The 19,308-nt window shown below is 31.4% G+C and overlaps 1 protein-coding gene and 1 pseudogene across 1 annotated transcript in view; one reads left to right on the top strand and one right to left on the bottom strand.

Moving 5' to 3' along the window:
• The window catches only part of LOC145261201 (neprilysin-1-like), a 268,434-nt gene that overhangs the window by 92,522 nt on the left and 156,604 nt on the right, over positions 1-19,308 (top strand). The window lies entirely within an intron of this gene.
• Positions 12,099-12,220, bottom strand: LOC145261434 (5S ribosomal RNA; annotated as a pseudogene).

Raw genomic sequence — 19,308 nt, forward strand, 5'->3', positions numbered from 1 at the left:
TGATTTTTATTTTTTTGAACTTTAATTGAGTGAGAGAAATGTCGTACTTTTTTCATTCGATCTACATGGTGTTGATTGTTAAGATAAAAAGATTACGATGAAAATAGTAAATTATTTTTTACACATTTAAAGCCATATTCTATTTTTTCTCTTCTTAAAAGAGAAAAATAAGAAACCATGGAGAATTTTAAATCAACTATGGCACAACTTTGAAAATACTAATTGAAACACAACATAATATGGAAGGAAGATTTTAAAAAACACTACCGAAACAACAAGAGAAAACAGACTTATTACTACGAGCTTTATCTAATAAATACCAAATCACGGAAATTAGCATATCATTCTCACAAAATACCGCTTGGAACGCTATTAACAATTTGATGTAGACAAGACTTTTGCCTCGCATTTTAGAAAGTATGAGAAAGTGTGAGTTCATTGTGCTGATTAAAATGCGGGCTCTTCTTATTGCTTCAAAAATTGGGATCCACGAAAAATCGGTGACTTAACTTTTTCTGAAACCGTAAAAATCTTAACTCCAACTCCAAAATGTCCTTATTTTACAGAGTTTAAAATGCCTGAATTTAACCAAAAAAGATTACGAGAACTACCTAACATCTGCACCAATAGTCAACAAACATTTTGATATTTTAAACTAGCTAAACTGAGTGATGGCGATTTCAAACGTTTGATATAAGGATTTGTGTTGGCGAAATACTTTGAAATTCGACGCAGAGTTTAAAATAAATTAGAAATTAGTGAAACCTTACACTACAAAAGTTGGCAGAAGACTACCAACGTGTGATTAGCGTTAAGGATTAAAATAATATTGAAGAATCCGGCGCCGCGTAGAAAGAAATATGCATAAAAAGTCAAACCCCTATTCCCCAGAGAAAAGAAAAAAGAACATAATTTCTCCGCACACGAAAAAAAAAAACAATTCATAGAAATCAAATAAGTCACCACTAAGTCCATGTTATCGGTGCGAAGCCCTGAGATGTAAGGTCTGCCTACATCGCACAAAAACTTGCCTTACTTGTGACAAAATTAGGCATAAAAGCTCTTTTATAGAGCAAAGTGCAACATTAAAAGTCGGTTACCAAACGAAAAAGATTATAAAAATATACATAAATATAGCCGGTGAAAATATTAAATAAAAATTTAGTTAGGTTTGGGATCTAACTTATCAATAATTAACTTGCATATATGAAAAACATAAAAGACCTTACCATGCTAAAGTCTTGGAAAACAGCCAGAACGATGACTGGGTCTAAAATAAATTTTGAAAGTGAAATCACTCATGTAACAAGAAATTAAAACGGTTCGTGTTAAGAAATACAAGAAATCTTTTGGAGGTAAATTGGATGCAACAATTCAATTTGTGGGATATACCTATAAATACTTTTTTCAACGACAGAGAAGAAAAATCTCAAGTAAGAATCAAAAGAAAGTTTTCCTGAAGTTTTCTCAAATGGTCTGGGAAAATGCACAAAAATGTCAGCCAGATTCGATCTCAAAGATAATACACAAGAAAAAAAATGTACCATTTGTCTCATTGAAGAGAATTAACAAGGAGATTGAAATACTTATGAAGTTGTGTATTCTGTTGAAAGTTTAATTCGGTTAACGGGAAGTTCATACCGTCTATGTCAAACAGAAGTCAAAAGAAATCTATGTTTGTGCCAAATTCTCCACTGGTTTAAACTCAGTACTAAAAGACTACCGTTATTCACTTCCTAACCCTGAAGAAGTTTTCACTCAGCTAAACGAGGGATCTGTGTGATATCTTTAAATTTCAGTCGAGGAAAACAGCTCAAAGTTGCTTTGTATTAACACCATAAGGTGTTATTCAATTTCAAAAGGTTGGCTTTTGGAGTCAAGGTAGAGCCCGACATTTTTCAAGAAATTATGGATACTATGTTGAGCAGCCTTGATTTTGAGATCGTATACTTGGATGATATTATCATAATAAGTGAGGTCAGAGAACAACACCGAGAACATATCCACAAGGATACAGAATTTTGGTTTTTGAATAAAGAAGGAAAATACGATTTCTTCATGGAAGAAATAAAATACTTTGGGCAAACCATCGACAAAAACGGTGTAATACCGTATCTGGAAAAGTTATAGCTATAAAGCCAGTCCTCAAAATATTACAGAATTACAAAGTTTTGGGGGGTTAACGATTATTACCAAACATTCATTCCCATTATACTCACTGAACGAGTTGCAGAAAAAAGAAAAAAAACTTGAATGTTAGACGGCATTCAATAAAATAGAAAAAAAAAAACTCAGACTTAAGATTTATTTTTCACTCACTATGACTTAAAACTAAACATCATAGTCACTAGCGATGTGAGCTCGTACGGAATAGGAGCTTGTATTTTACATAAAATGCAGGATGGAATTAAAAAAACAAACTATTGCGTTCGCTTCAAGATCTTTGCTCCGGGCAGAAAAGCACTATTCACGGATCGAGAAAAAAGTTTTTGCTATTATATTCGCAGTTACAAAGTTCCACCGATATTTACACAGACGATTTGTATTACTGTCGACTGATCATGACCTCTATTGACCATCTTTGGGTTGAAAGGGTCACTCGTCTATACAGCGAATAAATTGCTGACGTGAGGTACTATTCTGCTGAATTACAATTTCAAGTTACAGTATCTTTTTTTTCAAGCAGATCAAACATACGGACGGACTTTCAAAGTTGATTTCGATGCAGAGTGATTCTCTTAAGAACTCAGTAATTGCTTCTTTACGTGGGACACACACACACACACACACACACACACACACACACACACACACACACACACACATATATATATATATATATATATATATATATATATATATATATATATATATATATAGAGAGAGAGAGAGAGAGAGAGAGAGAGAGAGAGAGATAGTGTACATTTCTTCGACCCCGGGCATGATTATTTTTCAGCCATTGTTATCACGTATGGTGGCAGACAAAAGTTATGGAGTTGTCCTTTGGCACCAGCCATAAAGCATCTCTAAGAAAACTAGCTAGATAAATCTTGTCAGAGTCTTCCGCTCTAATGGAATAGTGTGTTTCATAGCGAATCTTCCCTCGCTTGTCAGCCGATCGGCTTTCATCTTCCTCACTCCTTTGTTCAGTTTTGCTTTCGGACTTCAAATTCTTCCGCCAATAAAAATATTTTATGTTTTCTTCATTGTTCGCTTGACAATCAGCAATCTCTTTGTTTACCTTTCAAATTGTCTACATCGGACAGGCGCTCGCAATCTACTGCAAAACCCGCTCGGAAATCTGACACTTTTTACTTTCAAGTCGCTTTTACGTTGCGTCAAATCTTTGAAGGGTAGGAATCTTTATTGTATTTTTCTTAGTCTGTCTCTTTGCTTGTTCTTTTTTTTCACATTTTCAAGAACTATTCGGTTCATCTGGCTGACATTTTGTACGGACATTCGTTTTGATAAGGTGCAGCGAATTAAGTAGTGTGGTATCCGTTCGATACACAGTTTGTAGTTAATAGGGATTAGTTATCACAATATCATATTTACTCTTGAGGTTTTCTCGGAAAATACTGGACTTATCTGGTTGAAATTTTGTATGGACATTTATTGTAATAAGGTGCAGCGAACTAAGTATTGTGGTATCCATCCGATACACAGTAAGTATCATATTTACTCTTGACGTTTTCTCGGAAAACACTATACCTATCTGGTTGAAATTTTGTATGCACATTTGTTATAAGGTGCAGTGAACTAACTATTATGGTATCTGTTCGATACGCAGTTAAGGATTAATAAGAATTAATTGCGATTAGTATTTAATGAAAAATGATCATGAATTATCAATATTGATAGCAATTTGACATAAATCACTCATTTGAAGTCGACATACCATAATTCTGTCCGTTTTAAACGGGCTAAAATGTTCAGTAATATATTAAAATAAAGTAGTATTTTTTTAAATATCGTTACGTATGAATATTAAAATTTCTTTATAAAGTCAAACGATATAAGATTGTTTTCCCTTTAAAAGAGATTTTTATTCATCCTTTAAAAACATGTTCCCTTTCGCTTGCATCAGAGCATTTTTAAGTGCATTTTTTTGTTTATAAATAATCTTATTCTCTTTTCTTGGAGATGACGCTAAAATCTTTCTCTGTGTTACAAGTCCGCAGGCTGTTAAATGGACAGTTTATAAGTATTTTTCAAGTGTAACACGTAGCTCACATGACAATGTATTAAAATAAGGTATCACTTTTTTAATATTATTATAAACTTTGCGATTTTTTTCACCAACTATTGCAAGAGCAATTTTATATTCATTTAAGCTACATTGAACTTCCTTTCCAATCATTTTATTTCTCGCTCTGAAATTATTTCTCAATTTTGATTATTTTGCACTCTACAACTTACTTGCGCATTCCACTGACTTCGAAATTCTGATTATTTGCTTTTTTTTATTTTCTCCACTTTTTGAATTTACCATCGAGTGAGTCTTTATGCACGCTGGAATTTTGCTTCCGGTTTGTTTGTTTTTCCCCCATTTTGTCCCTATATTCATATGTTTTAACTGGTATGGACACTTTTTTTTTTTTTTTGCATTTTATGACTAACCACCAAAAGATGCTGTTTCATTTAATGCTGTAACCAGCAAATCTTTGCTCAGCTATAATAATAATTTGCTAATTTCTGTTTTTCTCCTGAAGAAAAGAACAGCAAGAGTAGCAATTTTTTTTTTAAATCTGTGGAAAATTGTTTTTACAGTATTCTTACAAACAATACATTTACTTGTAAATTTTAATTAATTTCTTTTCTCTCCCTTACATATATATATATATATATATATATATATATATATATATATATATATATATATATATATATATATATATATATATAGAGAGAGAGAGAGAGAGAGAGAGAGAGAGAGGACAAAAACTTGCTTCTATTATGGTTTCAAATGATCTGAAATAACAGCAAAGGGAGACTTAATTCCAAATATTTCTCAGATGTTATATCTCTCCTCTTTTGGAAATGCGGTACAATTATGAATATCTTCAGTATCAAATAATCATTATATGTGAAATTTACTTTATGTATAAAAACCAAAGAGGGGAGATTCAAATCATTTCAAATCATTTGAAACCATAGCAGCAAGTTTTAGTCTCCCCTCCATCAAGGCTAGAGGTTTAGGGGAAGTATAAATTATTTTGTAATTCATATGCAAAAGTAGGAAAATAAACTATGATTGAAACATGTTATGGCTGTAAAAAGTGCCAAAAATAGGCTCTGGGTTATGGATGATCCCCTTAATGTGTGACCTAGAGGAAAATGTACTATAGTTTACTACACAATTCAGGTCATTACCTTTCCAACGAACCTTCATTTGTTAGATTCTGATCAAAAGTCGCTGAGATTTGGAACTTATAAAATTGCCGAAAGGTGGCATATCTCTTTCTCTCTTTATATATATATATATATATATATATATATATATATATATATATATATATATATATATATATATATACTTAATTAGTTATTTCTCTACCTTTTTATATACAATTGCTTCTCTACACTCTTTCTTCCTCTCTTTCTGTCTGTCTGTCTCTTTCTATATCTATCTATTTATCTATCTATCTATCTATCTATATATATATATATATATATATATATATATATATATATATATATATATATTCGGAGGTATATTTGGTAAAAAAAAACGGGGAAAAAGATCTCAATACGTTAGTAAAGCTAAATATGTTTTTATTATTTCAACCAGGTTATTGGCTTAGATCGTCTGACGAGATTGGCAGTATAATTAATTATCCTGTCTATTGAAACAACTTGTAATGATTTAAGTAAAATCCCCGACGTTGAAATAAACACACACACACACACACACACACACACACACACACACACACACACACACACACACACACACACACACACACACACACATATATATATATATATATATATATATAACTACTTAATTTATACACATGAAATTAATATACGAAAGTATAGATTAAAAAAGTGCTCAATACGTAGGTAGAGCTAGTTAGTAATTTATAAAATATATATGGCGATTAAGCTACACTGAATATTCGGCGTTTCATCCACTCTAGGACTCCTCAGGCTTATGCGCGAATTCTGTGGTTGTTTATCATTTTTATATGCCCCTCTTCTAATGAGATTTTAGTTAGCCAATCAGCTTTCTAGTATCCACCGCGCCCCTTCCTATCAGCCAATGGGCATGCATGTTATCGAACAAAGGATCTGTTTTAAAACTAAGTTAGAGTTTTTTTATTGTTTGTTTATATATAAATATATATGTGTTCACATACATATATGCACATATATATATACATATATATATACATACATATATGTGTGATCGTTTATGTATATTCATGTTTATTTAATTTATTTATTTGTTTATTTTCTATTGTTTTTGTTAGTTTTGAATCGCTATCCTAGAGTAAATTTTATTTCGTGAACACAGTTATTTGCTATTTCTCTTCTACAGTTTAATAGATGTTGGGGTTCTTTAAAGTACAGGATAGCAAATTTTTCATAAAGGCATAATTTACATGGGTCGTCTAGGTGTCTACACGTGGTAGCTTGTCTTATCATTTTCCATTCGACTACTGGCGAATGTCCGCTTTCTTTGAGTTCCCAGTATTTATTCGCTAGTGTTGTTTTTATACTGTGTTTTTTATTGTTGAATGTACTTTGTGGTCATAGTATCGGGTTTTGAAATCTAAGGAAGTCATGCCTACGTAATATTTCTTGTTATTCGGGTTTTCTTTCGCAAATATTGTTGCCTAATAAACTACGCTTTTGGTTAGACATTTATTTTGAACTGGGCAAAGTGTGCGGTGTCTACAGTTGCATTTATCTTGTTCGTTATTAGTATTTTTATTTATAGTATGGTTGTTCTTGTCCGGTGTTGGTTTATTATTATTATTATTATTATTATTATTATTATTATTATTATTATTATTATTATTATTATTATTATTATTTCTGCTAGTGTTAGTTTTATTTTTGTCATGGTGTTTACTTTTTTTATTGTTTATTTTGTTGTTGTTTACATTGTTTTTATTTAATATTTTGTTATTATGTGCTTTAATTATCATCTCTAAATTTTCACAACAACTGTAGGATAACTTTAAGGTATTTTTTATTAAAAATATTGTGTAAGGGGTTGGTTGCGGGAAAGTGTTTTTCAATAAGATCTAGAAATTTCTTGCCAAGTTTTGTTTTTAACATTTGATTGTATGGGACCGTATACCAAATTATAGTTCTTTTTCTTCTATTTTTAATTTTATTATAGTTATTGGTGTTTTGTTGCTTATATTTGATATCGATATTTTCGTATCCACTATTTATAGGGCTGTTTCGTAGATATTGGTTGACCTGTTAAATGCATTTTCATCGCTTGAGTTATTACTGAGTCTACTTACGATCGAGTTAGGAATCTGTTTTATAATTGATGGTGGGTGATTGGACTTAGGGTTTACGTATATTAGAGTAGCGTTATCTTTTAAGTAGGGTTCATATGTGTTTTTATCTAAATTTAACGTGACGCCCAGGAAGTTTGTTATTTTTATGTTAGCTGATACGTCTGCTTTTAGGCCTAATTTTTTCATTTCCTTGTGTAGGATTTTCTTAAAGTTATCTGCCTTGACTTTGTTGGAGTTTTTTTTATTATAGCTAGTCCGTCATCTCTATATAGGCCGATATCCGTAGTATCAAATATGCTTGTGAGGGTATATAGAATGAATAATCCCACAAGATCTGATGCTTCTGCAGAATCCCTGGCACCCATCGCCAAATCAAACGAATTTTTCATTTTAATTTTTATCCATTGGCCATTTTTATTTATTAGAACTGATTTTCTACATTTTATAATGATGTTGATTTCTTCCGAGGATATATCTTTGTTTTCTAGATTTTTAAACCAGGTGATTGCTTCGGTAGTATTTGCCCACTGGTTTAATTCTAGGTCTTGTTTGTTTACTCTAGAAAGTATTGCTTTGCTAATTCTACCTATTTCTGGTTTAGTTGGGTTTATCAGGCGGGTGCTGGGATTATTATTAAAGTCCCATTTGTGGTCTTTAAGCAGAATGTATGCCTCTCTAGGTTTCAATTTGCCAACTTTATCGCTAATTTTTAATTTATCGGTAATTTGTTTACTTTCAGTATTTATTATATCTATGTAGTCGCATTCGTTTGTGTCTAGTTTTTTGTAGTTTTTTGTAATGTTTTCTGTGATTAGTTTGTTATATTCTTGCTTATCTATTTTATAAAGGTTTCTCGTTTTATCTGCTTTTACAAAGACTTTATTAATCGCCATATATATTTTATAAATTACTATATATATATATATAATGTCGACGCAGGAGACCACGAAAATTTCACGCGCAGGCACACATTCGTAAGTATCCATAGTCTGTTAAATACTGAAGGAGCTCTTATATATATATATATATATATATATATATATATATATATATATATATTTATGTGTGTGTGTGTGTGTGTGTGTGTGCGTGTGTGCGTGTGTGTGTGTGTGTGTTTATTTCAACGTCGGGAATTTTACTTAAATCATTACAAGTTGTTTCAATAGACAGGATAATTAATTATCCTGCCAATCTCGTTAGACGATCTAAGCCAATAACATGAATAGATCATCGTAAAACGATTAGATCACTGTCTGACTGACGTAAATGAACATTTAAAATTAAAAATGTTTAAATTCGACGTTATTTCGCGCGGTTAATGGTAGCCAAATTGATTAGGTCTTCGCTAATCGAGCCAGAGATGTCTCGTGTTGCGGAGTTCGAATCGTTCGACTGGTATTAATCGTGACACCCTTATATATATATATATATATATATATATATATATATATATATATATATATATGTATATATATATATGACGGTTGCTTCTTCTTGATAGAAGTTTGCTATTTCTTCAGTTAGTTGCTGTGTAGCCATGCGCACGTAGGCGACTCTTTAACCCACATTCATTTTACATGAACGTTCAGATACAACACATTTCTTCTCGTAAGGGTGCTTGAACATTTCTTTCTTAAATTTCTTATCATTTTGTTTTTGCTAAAGATGCAGCATCCTACCGGATGCCAAACATTCATACCTTACTTCGGAAACTCTAATCGATTGCTTTAAGATTCAACCGCTTTTTTTTTAATGCAATTGTTTGTACCCCCTTTAAACTTGATTCACCGGGTAAGTTCGTCGGATAGTTTTTGAAATTCTTTTCTTTTATAAATCCGGTTGCTCCTATAATTACTGGAATTACAAGGATCTTCCTAAGATTTCAGGTTCTTGTCACGCCGTACATAAGACCTTTGTATTTCTATAGCATCAGATTTCTTGTCGATCAACTTTCAGATTTGTAGATTAAACCACAAAAATGGCGACTTATACATACAGACATAAACACGTTCCGAAAGTAAGGCCTCCTATTTTTAACCACAAAACTTAAACGTTGAAGAACTACGGGGGCAGAAGTGATACCATTAAAACGAGCGACCTTTTGTGCTCCAGAATTTATTTTAATACGTAGTTCCAACTATTCTCAATGCACTTTTTCCTGCCTTTTTTGATGCCTCGTCCGAGAACGTCCAGAGCTCACTTTTTTACCCACATCTCTGCTGCTACTCTGAAATTGACGGACCCATCTCCTAACTGTTGTGATATTAACTGCATTGCCTTTGTAAACGTCAAAGAAGCGCCGGTAAATGTTGATCGGTTCAGTTTTTTCTTTCCTGAATAAAAGAATTCATTGGTGCACCTCTACTTCTGACGCACGTCCATGACGGGGATTGCTTCTTAGTCTAACATCTGTAACGTGGCCGTTACGCTTTTCTTTAGTGATTCATAAAAATAAAACTTTACTTTAGCAATTCATAAAAATAAACTTTACTTTAGTAATTCAAAAAAATAAAACTTTACTTTAGTGATTCATAAAAATAAAACTTTACTTTAGTAATTCATAAAAATAAAACTTTACTTTAGTGATTATTAAAAATAAAACTTTACTTTAGTGATTCAAAAAAATAAAACTTTACTTTAGTGATTCATAAAAATAAACTTTACTTTAGTAATTCAAAAAAATAAAACTTTACTTTAGTAATTCATAAAAATAAAACTTTACTTTAGTGATTCATAAAAATAAAACTTTACTTTAGTGATTCATAAAAATAAAACTTTACTTTAGTGATTCATAAAAATAAAACTTTACTTTAGTGATTCATAAAAATAAAACTTTACTTTAGTGATTCATAAAAATAAAACTTTACTTTAGTGATTTATAAAAATAAAACTTTACTTTAGTGATTCATAAAAATAAAAATTTACTTCAGTGATTCATAAAAATAAAACTTTACTTTAGTGATTCATAAAAATAAAACTTTACTTTAGTGATTCATAAAAATAAAAATTTACTTCAGTGATTCATAAAAATAAAACTTTACTTTAGTGATTCATAAAAATAAAACTTTACTTTAGTGATTCATAAAAATAAAACTTTACTTCAGTGATTCATAAAAATAAAACTTTACTTTAGTGATTCATAAAAATAAAACTTTACTTTAGTAATTCATAAAAATAAAAATTTACTTCAGTGATTCATAAAAATAAAACTTTACTTTAGTGATTCATAAAAATAAAACTTTACTTTAGTGATTTATTAAAATAAAACTTTACTTTAGTGATTCATAAAAATAAAACTTTACTTTAGTAATTTATAAAAATAAAACTTTACTTTAGTGATTCATAAAAATAAAACTTTACTTTAGTGATTTATAAAAATAAAACTTTACTTTAGTGATTCATAAAAATAAAACTTTACTTTAGTGATTCATAAAAATAAAACTTTACTTTAGTAATTCATAAAAATAAAACTTTACTTTAGTAATTCATAAAAATAAAAATTTACTTCAGTGATTCATAAAAATAAAACTTTACTTTAGTGATTCATAAAAATAAAAATTTACTTTAATGATTCATAAAAATAAAACTTTATTTTAGTAATTCATAAAAATAAAACTTTACTTTAGTAATTCATAAAAATAAAACTTTACTTTAGTAATTCATAAAAATAAAACTTTACTTTAGTGATTCATAAAAATAAAAATTTACTTTGATAATTCGTAAAACCAAAACTTTACTCTAGTGATTCATAAAAATAAAAATTTTCTTTAGTAATACATAAAGATAAAACTTTACTTTAGTAATTCATAAAAATAAACCTGAAAATAAATAAATAAATAAAAATAAATAAATAAATAAATGAATAAATATAAATAAATAAAAATAATCTGGAAATATTTAAATGAAAACTCCCGGTTGGCATTTTTTTCTTTTTTTAACAAAAGTTTTTTTTTACACGTTTCTTTCTCGTTTCAACACCACTTCAAAAAGTCTCTCGCTACCACACGTTCATCTAGCCCCCTCGCGTTTCTCCTTCCTCTGACCGCATGCTGACCACAGCCGGCCGATTCTTGTCATCGACTTTACTCGACCATTTTCTTCGACGCGCACTTTTTTCTCCCGACCACATGGTGCATTTCTTTTTTCTTCTCGGGCCAATTCGCACACATTTCCTAATTTCATATGCGCGTTGTTCGGCTACTGCTACTGCTTATATTTCCCCATCCGCTCATATTCACTATGTTATACATCGTCAATATCAGCATCATAGAGATAAAACTTTCAGATCAGTAATGCATAAGGCCAGTCATCATAACAACGAAATTTACAATCTCCTATGATCAAGTAGTATAAAAATAAAAGTCATTACTTTTGAAACGTCCTTCGTACATCTCTCTCTCTCCTCTCTCTCTCTCTCTCTCTATATATATATATATATATATATATGCAGTCAGCACCCACCCTATTCAGGGTTTAACCGGCTTCCTCCGAAGGAGGAAGTTTCATGGGAGTATGAAATTCACAAGCTGTCCCCAGTCGCATGTATATCCCCGTTAGGGGAGATGACGACGTTAGGTTTTTGCAACTTTTTGCAGGGAGGTGTCGACGTCCTCCTACATACAGCACCTGGACTTCCCAGATTGGTCACCCATTTTAGTAATGACCAGGCTCAACGTTGCTTAACTTCGGTGATCTGACGGGAACCGGTGTGTCAACGTGATGATTATGCCGTATACTCTCTCTCTCTCTCCCTCTCTCTCTCTCTCCATATATATATATATATATATATATATATATATATATATATATATATATATACATATTCAAACAATAATTATTTTTTATGCTACAGACACTAGTGTTTCATGCTTACGCAATCATCAGTGTAGAGAGTGGCAGTTCCTGCCGATCATGAAATTTGTAGCTAACCACAAAGTCACCTCCATTTGCTACTTCTTTACTTCAGACCCGCCAAACAATTGCCACGGTAATGAAGGAAATTAACAATTCGGGCGAATACGTTAGACAATTTAGAGTGTACGAACGAGCCAAAGTCGTAGACATGGTATAAATGCAAGAGTATTCGATATTTTTCTACCATAAACTGGTCTCTTTACATCGGATTTCAAACCGACAGTACCATTGTTTCTCTGACCTTCGGTTTTGACCCGCGAGTATATATCCGACACAGTTAGAAGCAGTTAATCAACCGAGAACTACATCACTCCATATAAAAGCATATAAAATATCAACGGATACACACTCAAGAGACAAAACAATGAAAAGAATATGCTGTTGTCCTAGCCTTAATAATTATAAAACTCTGTGGACCCTCCGACCATTCTTACTTGAAACTCGTTTTCGACGATCGGACGATTCCATCTTTTCAAAAACGAAATGACAAGTGAATTTATACACACACACACACACACACACACACACACACACATATATATATATATATATATATATATATATACACGCACACACACTGCTGATCAAAATTTTTTTAGACCACTTAAGAATCTTTAAAGAGAAAATAGATTTTAAACTCTTCCGACTTAAAAAAATTTATTTAAAAATTTGCATTTGATGAACATATTACACTGTTTGTTCCTTTTTATGTCTCTATTTTGTCGGAATACTATTTCCATTATTCTAATATACACTGCTCAACAAAAATTTAAGACCACTTAAAAATTGTTAAAAGAAAACCTTTTTTTAAGGATAGATTTTAAACTCTTCCGACTTAAGGTTACTAATACTACAGTCTTAAAGGTTCTGGAAAAAAAAGGGACATTACAAAAATTTTATTTAAAAATTTGCATTTTTATTAAACTAGGCTTTTTACACATGATCAAAATTATAAGACCAAGGGTATAAATTGTTAGATTCATGGTAATTTTAATGTTTTTAGTTCAGTTAGAGATTAGGAATCACTGTGTAAAGGTGTTACCATGCCTAAAGCTAGAAAACTAACCGAAATTGAGTGCTCTCAAATTCTAGGCTTTCATAAGAAACGTTTTTTCACAGCGAGCGATAGTAGCAAAGGTAAATTGCAGTAAAATTTTCATTTGCAACTTTCTAAAGAATACTGAGAATTATGGAAAAGCAAACTCCTTTAGTAGCCTTCCTCCTCAAATTTCTGCATTGAGTAGGAGAATCAGACGGGTTGTTATGAATGACAGAGGACTTTCTTCTAGTCAAATTAAGGCGGTTACAGATGCTGATTGCAGTCCAATAACCATCAGACGACACTTACAACAAAAAGGCATGGCAAATAAAAAGCGTAAACAAATTCCTTGATTGCTTTCACGTCACCAAGTGGACCGCTTAAGATTGGTCGTGAATACCAAACCTGGGACGAAGTGGAAGAAAGTCCTGTTTTCTTATGAGAAAAAATTCAATTTAGATGGTCCTGATGGCTTCCAGCGATATTGGCAAGACAAAAACATGCCCATTGAAATTTTTTCCACACGTCATAGTGGTGGAGAGTCCGTAATGGTATGGAGTGCCTTTTTTTAGGGAAGGACGATGGAGCTCCAGGTGATGCAGGGTCGTCAGACAGCAGCTAGTTATATTAGCATGCTACAAAAAGCATCTTTGATGATGGAGGGTCATCGTTTGTGTGGGGATGGATGGTTATTCCAACAGGATAATGCTGCAATCCACACTGCAATACGGACCTTGAGCTTTCTACAAGAAAATGGAGTCCATCTCTTGGGATATCCTGCATGCTCATCGGACTTGAACCCAATTGATAATGTTTAGGGATGGATGACAAGAGAGGTTTATCGAAATGGCAAACAATATTCAACAAAAAATGAACTTCGTGAAGCCATCTTCAGAAACTGGAGCAGGATCCTCCACACCTTAATGAAAACCCTTATTTCTAGCATGCCCCAAAGAATTTCTGAAGTCATCAAAAGCAGTGGAGGTGGAACTCATTATTAAGTTTGATTGTTGGATGTTTTCATACACTTTTCATACACTTTTTGTACAATTTAATAGAATTTTTGTCTCTGGTCTTATAATTTTGACCATATGTAAAAAGCCTAATTTAATAAAAATGTAAATTTTAAAAATAAATCTTTGGAATATACATTTTTGTTTCCATAACCTTTTAGATTGTAGTATTGGTAAACTTCATTCGAAAGAGTTTAAAATCTATCCTTAAAAAAAAAGTTTTTTTTTAAAAAGATTCTTAATTGGTCTTAAATTTTTGATCAACGGTGTAAATATATATATATATATATATATATATATATATATATATATATATATATATATATATATATATATATATATATATATATATATATATATATATATATATATATATATATATACGTATGGGCGTGACTCAGAAGCTAAGAATGAGGGTGGAAAGTTGTATGTTTTGTGTTTTGGTTCGAATCTAGCTGATGGCGCCCAAGTCATATATAAATATATATATATATATATATATATATATATATATATATATATGTGTGTGTGTGTGTGTGTGTGTGTGTGTGTGTGTGTGAAGTGGCCCACTTAAAAGTAGAACGATCTCTCTAATCTTTCTCTTATCGACTAACTGACACCACAAGATAAAATGCAATTCTTTTTTTTCCAAAACGGACGGCGTAAGATGCCACACGTCTCACTGACATGTTTATGGAAGAGAGAACAATAAGCAAAGGGTTATAGCTACCACGTTCCCCGGACTTGTCATCATGTGATTTTTATCTCTGGGGGACTTTAAAACAAAATGCTTATGCAAATAATCTTCACAATCTAGACCAATCAAAGGAGAACATTACCAGCTCTATCAGGAGGATCACCAGAGAAGATCTACAGGCAGTATCTGCAAATGTTGTTAAACGTGCCCAGAACTTCAAAGATGTGAACGGGGAGCACTTCCAGCATCTTTTATTACACTACAGGTAATTTAAACGATAAAAGAATGTTACTCCTCTCTACTGTATTTTTCCGAGCTACTTTTAAGTGTGCCACTCTGTATATATAATTTGATTTTGTTCTTACTAGTATATATTAGGTTCAATATAATAATCGATAGAGAATTGACTCTATTATAATAAATACGTAAACTGCATGAATTAAAATATATTTAAGCATATCTTACGACCGAGCAACGCTGAGCGGCCTGCTAGTCTTAATATATATATATATATATATACATATTAGTGATGGGACGATTCCAATATTTGACCCGATTTCGATATAATTTCCAATTCTGGTTCAAAATTTCCGATTGCGATACACTTACGGATTCCGATTCTTTATAAATCTCTAACTATTTAACTATAAAAGTATTATTTTGTCCCGATTACTGTAAAAACATCTTAAATTTCCCTATATTTTCTCAAACGTAAAAATACACTCGTGAGTAGATGATCTAGAGGTTTTAGTCTTACTGGAAGTTTAAATGAATAAATATTTATTAATTTATTATTACTACAAGCAGTGGAAGATGTTTCTTAAACCAAAATCAAATAAAAAGGATACTTTAAGGAATCAGTTTTGGCATTGGAAAATAGGCTCAAATTTTTCCAATTCCAATACCGATTCCGATACCCCAAAAAGCTCCGATTTTTTCACTTCCCGATTCCGATTAATCGTCCCACCACTAATATATATATATATATATATATATATATATATATATATATATATATATATATATATATATACTAGCAAAAGTACTCGTCGTTGACTGGGTTCAAAAACAGCCTACAGAAAATGGACTCTGATTTATGAAAGTATGATAGGTTATATAAAGGAATGGTTGTAAAGAAAAACCTTCGAATTTGAGGGTATCAAAACCAAAGCAAAATATGATGAAAGTAAAAATGAAATAGATAAACACCATAATTTATTATACCATACCTGTTCACACTGAAACACTTATCACAAAATTCTGTGGATCTATATTAAAAAAACCTTGTTAAACTTTGTGACATATTTCCATTCTATGAAGGTCAGGTGCGAACGAACACCCCATAATTTATTATACCATATTTCTTCAAACTGAAACATAATTATCAAAGTATACTTACGCAGATAGATATAAAAAGTCTTTATTAAAGTTTGTGCCTATTTCCATTCTATGAAGGCCAGGCGTTAACGCAGACCCCACAATTTTATTATACCATCCCTATTTAAGTTAAAACATACTTATCAAAGTATTCTTATGTACATCTATATCAAAAACACTTGTAAACGTTTTTTTTTATTTTTAAATTTTCTATTTCCATATTTTGTGGACCAGGCGCGAACGTAGACCCCACAATCTTAATGAACCACTGTCCTGCCAGATCAAACATACACATTCCTGTGTCTCGATACATCTTCTATCATTATATGTAATCAGTTTTTTAAAATAGTCAACCGTATAGGAGCCTATTCGTGACCACACACACACACACACACACACACACACACACACACACACACACACACACACACACACATATATATGTGTGTGTGTGTGTGTGTGTGTATATATATGTGTGTGTGTGTGTGTGTGTGTGTGTGTGTGTGTGTGTGTGTGTGTGTGTGTGTGTGTGTGTATTTATATTTTTCTGATTTTCTGTAATACACATACATTTTCATATTTAAGTTGACCCTCCTCTTTCTGGATTCAAAATTATTAAAAAAGAAATTCCAGCTATTCCTAGGGCGTTGACATGTAATTATGCACATACACAAAAAATAGAATTTCATCTTTATTTTCCCGTTGACAGCGTGATGGCAAAGGTTACAAACTTACCAAAGAATCAAAGAGAGCGTGGGGGAATGAAGATTAATTTGAAATGAATTTTATCATTGAGACTTGATCCCATTTCAAAACCAGTTTATGATAATTATAATATTCATATAAAAAAAGAGGAAGTTATCCGTGGAAAAAATGTAATCCGATTTGTCAAAAAAATAAAAAAAATAAAATAAAAATAAATAAATAAAATAAATAAATAAAAAAGAAGGAAAACCAGGTTAATTGAAAATAGCTCAATTGAAACTAGTTATCGTCGTTTTATACGCAAGGTACTCCAGAGTTGCCCAAACTGGTTTGCATTCTATATATGTTTTTATTTTCTTATCTTATATGTGTCTATACTGTGTCTATACGCAATCTAAGGTGTCACCACATACCAAGGTCCGAAGGTCACTCGAGGATAAAGGTTAAAAAGTGTCAGGTAGTTGGGGAGACAACGCCATAATGATTGATGATGGTAGTGGTGACAGCTAAGAAGATGATTATTTAAGAAGGTAGCTCAACACGAATCAAAGAAGACGATTATTTAAGAAGGTAGCTCAACACGAATTAAAGAAGGTAGTTATTTAAGAAGGTAGCTCAACACGAATCAAAGAAGGCGATTATTTAAGGAGTTAGCTCAACACGAATCAAAGAAGGCGATTATTTAAGAAGGTAGCTCAACACGAACCAAAGAAGGCGATTATTTAAGAAGGTAGCTCAACACGAATCAAAGAAGGCGATTATTTAAGAAGGTACCTCAACACGAATTAAAGAAGGCAATTATTTAAGAAGGTAGCTCAACACGAATCAAAGAAGATGATTATTTAAGAAGGTAGCTCAACACGAATCAAAGAAGATGATTATTTAAGAAGGTAGCTCAACACGAATCAAAGAAGGTGATTATTTAAGAACGTAGCTCAACTCTCAAATATTTTTTTTCAGGTTAAATTCAAGTTATCATTTTTGTTCTATTATTATTGTATTGTACGGCGGAAGCACAGAATAGTTACAAAACACTCTCCCCTCCCCATGTTACGAATGGCTTTCTAAATAATAACTATATTATTTCAGCGCAGTACCAAAAATACAAAATTACCCGAATTTGTTTATGTAATCGACTTAAAGTGAAATGTTTGGCTTGAAGACATTGACAGATACTGCTGTTTGAGCCCTCTCATACAAATTAGAGATTGTTTCTGTCTGGCTGTCTGTCTGCGAGTCACAATTTTAAACGTAACAAATATATTGCAGAATTTATTTAATTTCGAAATAATTAAGAAACCTTAACTGCTTACATGAATAATGAATAATGAATTCTCAACAAATAAAACGGATGCCATTATCCTAAACCGAAACCGTTGAGGTCTTCAATCGGAGGTTCTACCAAACGACCTATTCGGACTTTCTCGTGAATAAAGCTTAAAAATAAATAATTATAGCCTTTGTGTGACGTCACAAATTCATGATTTACGTCATACTTCAAAAACATAACCTCAAACATAAGCAATAATAAAAATAAATAAATGAACGGGTAAACATTATGAACAGCGTGGAAATTTATTTTAATAGTCAAAAACTAGCGGCACTTGTGGAAATTCCACAGGGGGACTCATTCATATGTAATATATTGATGTTGACGTTCTGTAGATGTTCAGCGTAGACAGGGACGCTCTGGTATTAATGTAACTCTTTTGTTAAAACTGTAAAAGTATTTATCTAAGATAGCAGGGACGCCAGGCGTAGCATGGTCGTAAAGTACGCTTAAATAGGATATTTTAATTATTGCAGATTTCGTATATATTATTATGGAGTTAATGTTCTATCGATTTTTATATCTTAAAAAGTTGTGATTTCAAAAATAAAAAAAATATATATCCATATGACTTGGGTACATCAGCTTGAATCGAAACCGAAACCGAAACCAAAACTTATGAAATATATATATATATATATATATATATATATATATATATATATATATATATATATATATATATAAAACTTTAGTTCCTTCAACTATAATCAAAACCGAAACCAAAACTTATGAAGAATTCTTGGTAA

Source organism: Euprymna scolopes, chromosome 37 (genome assembly GCF_053919585.1).
Source record: "Euprymna scolopes isolate OS-2025 chromosome 37, ASM5391958v1, whole genome shotgun sequence".
NCBI classification, from domain to species: Eukaryota; Metazoa; Mollusca; class Cephalopoda; order Sepiida; family Sepiolidae; genus Euprymna; species Euprymna scolopes.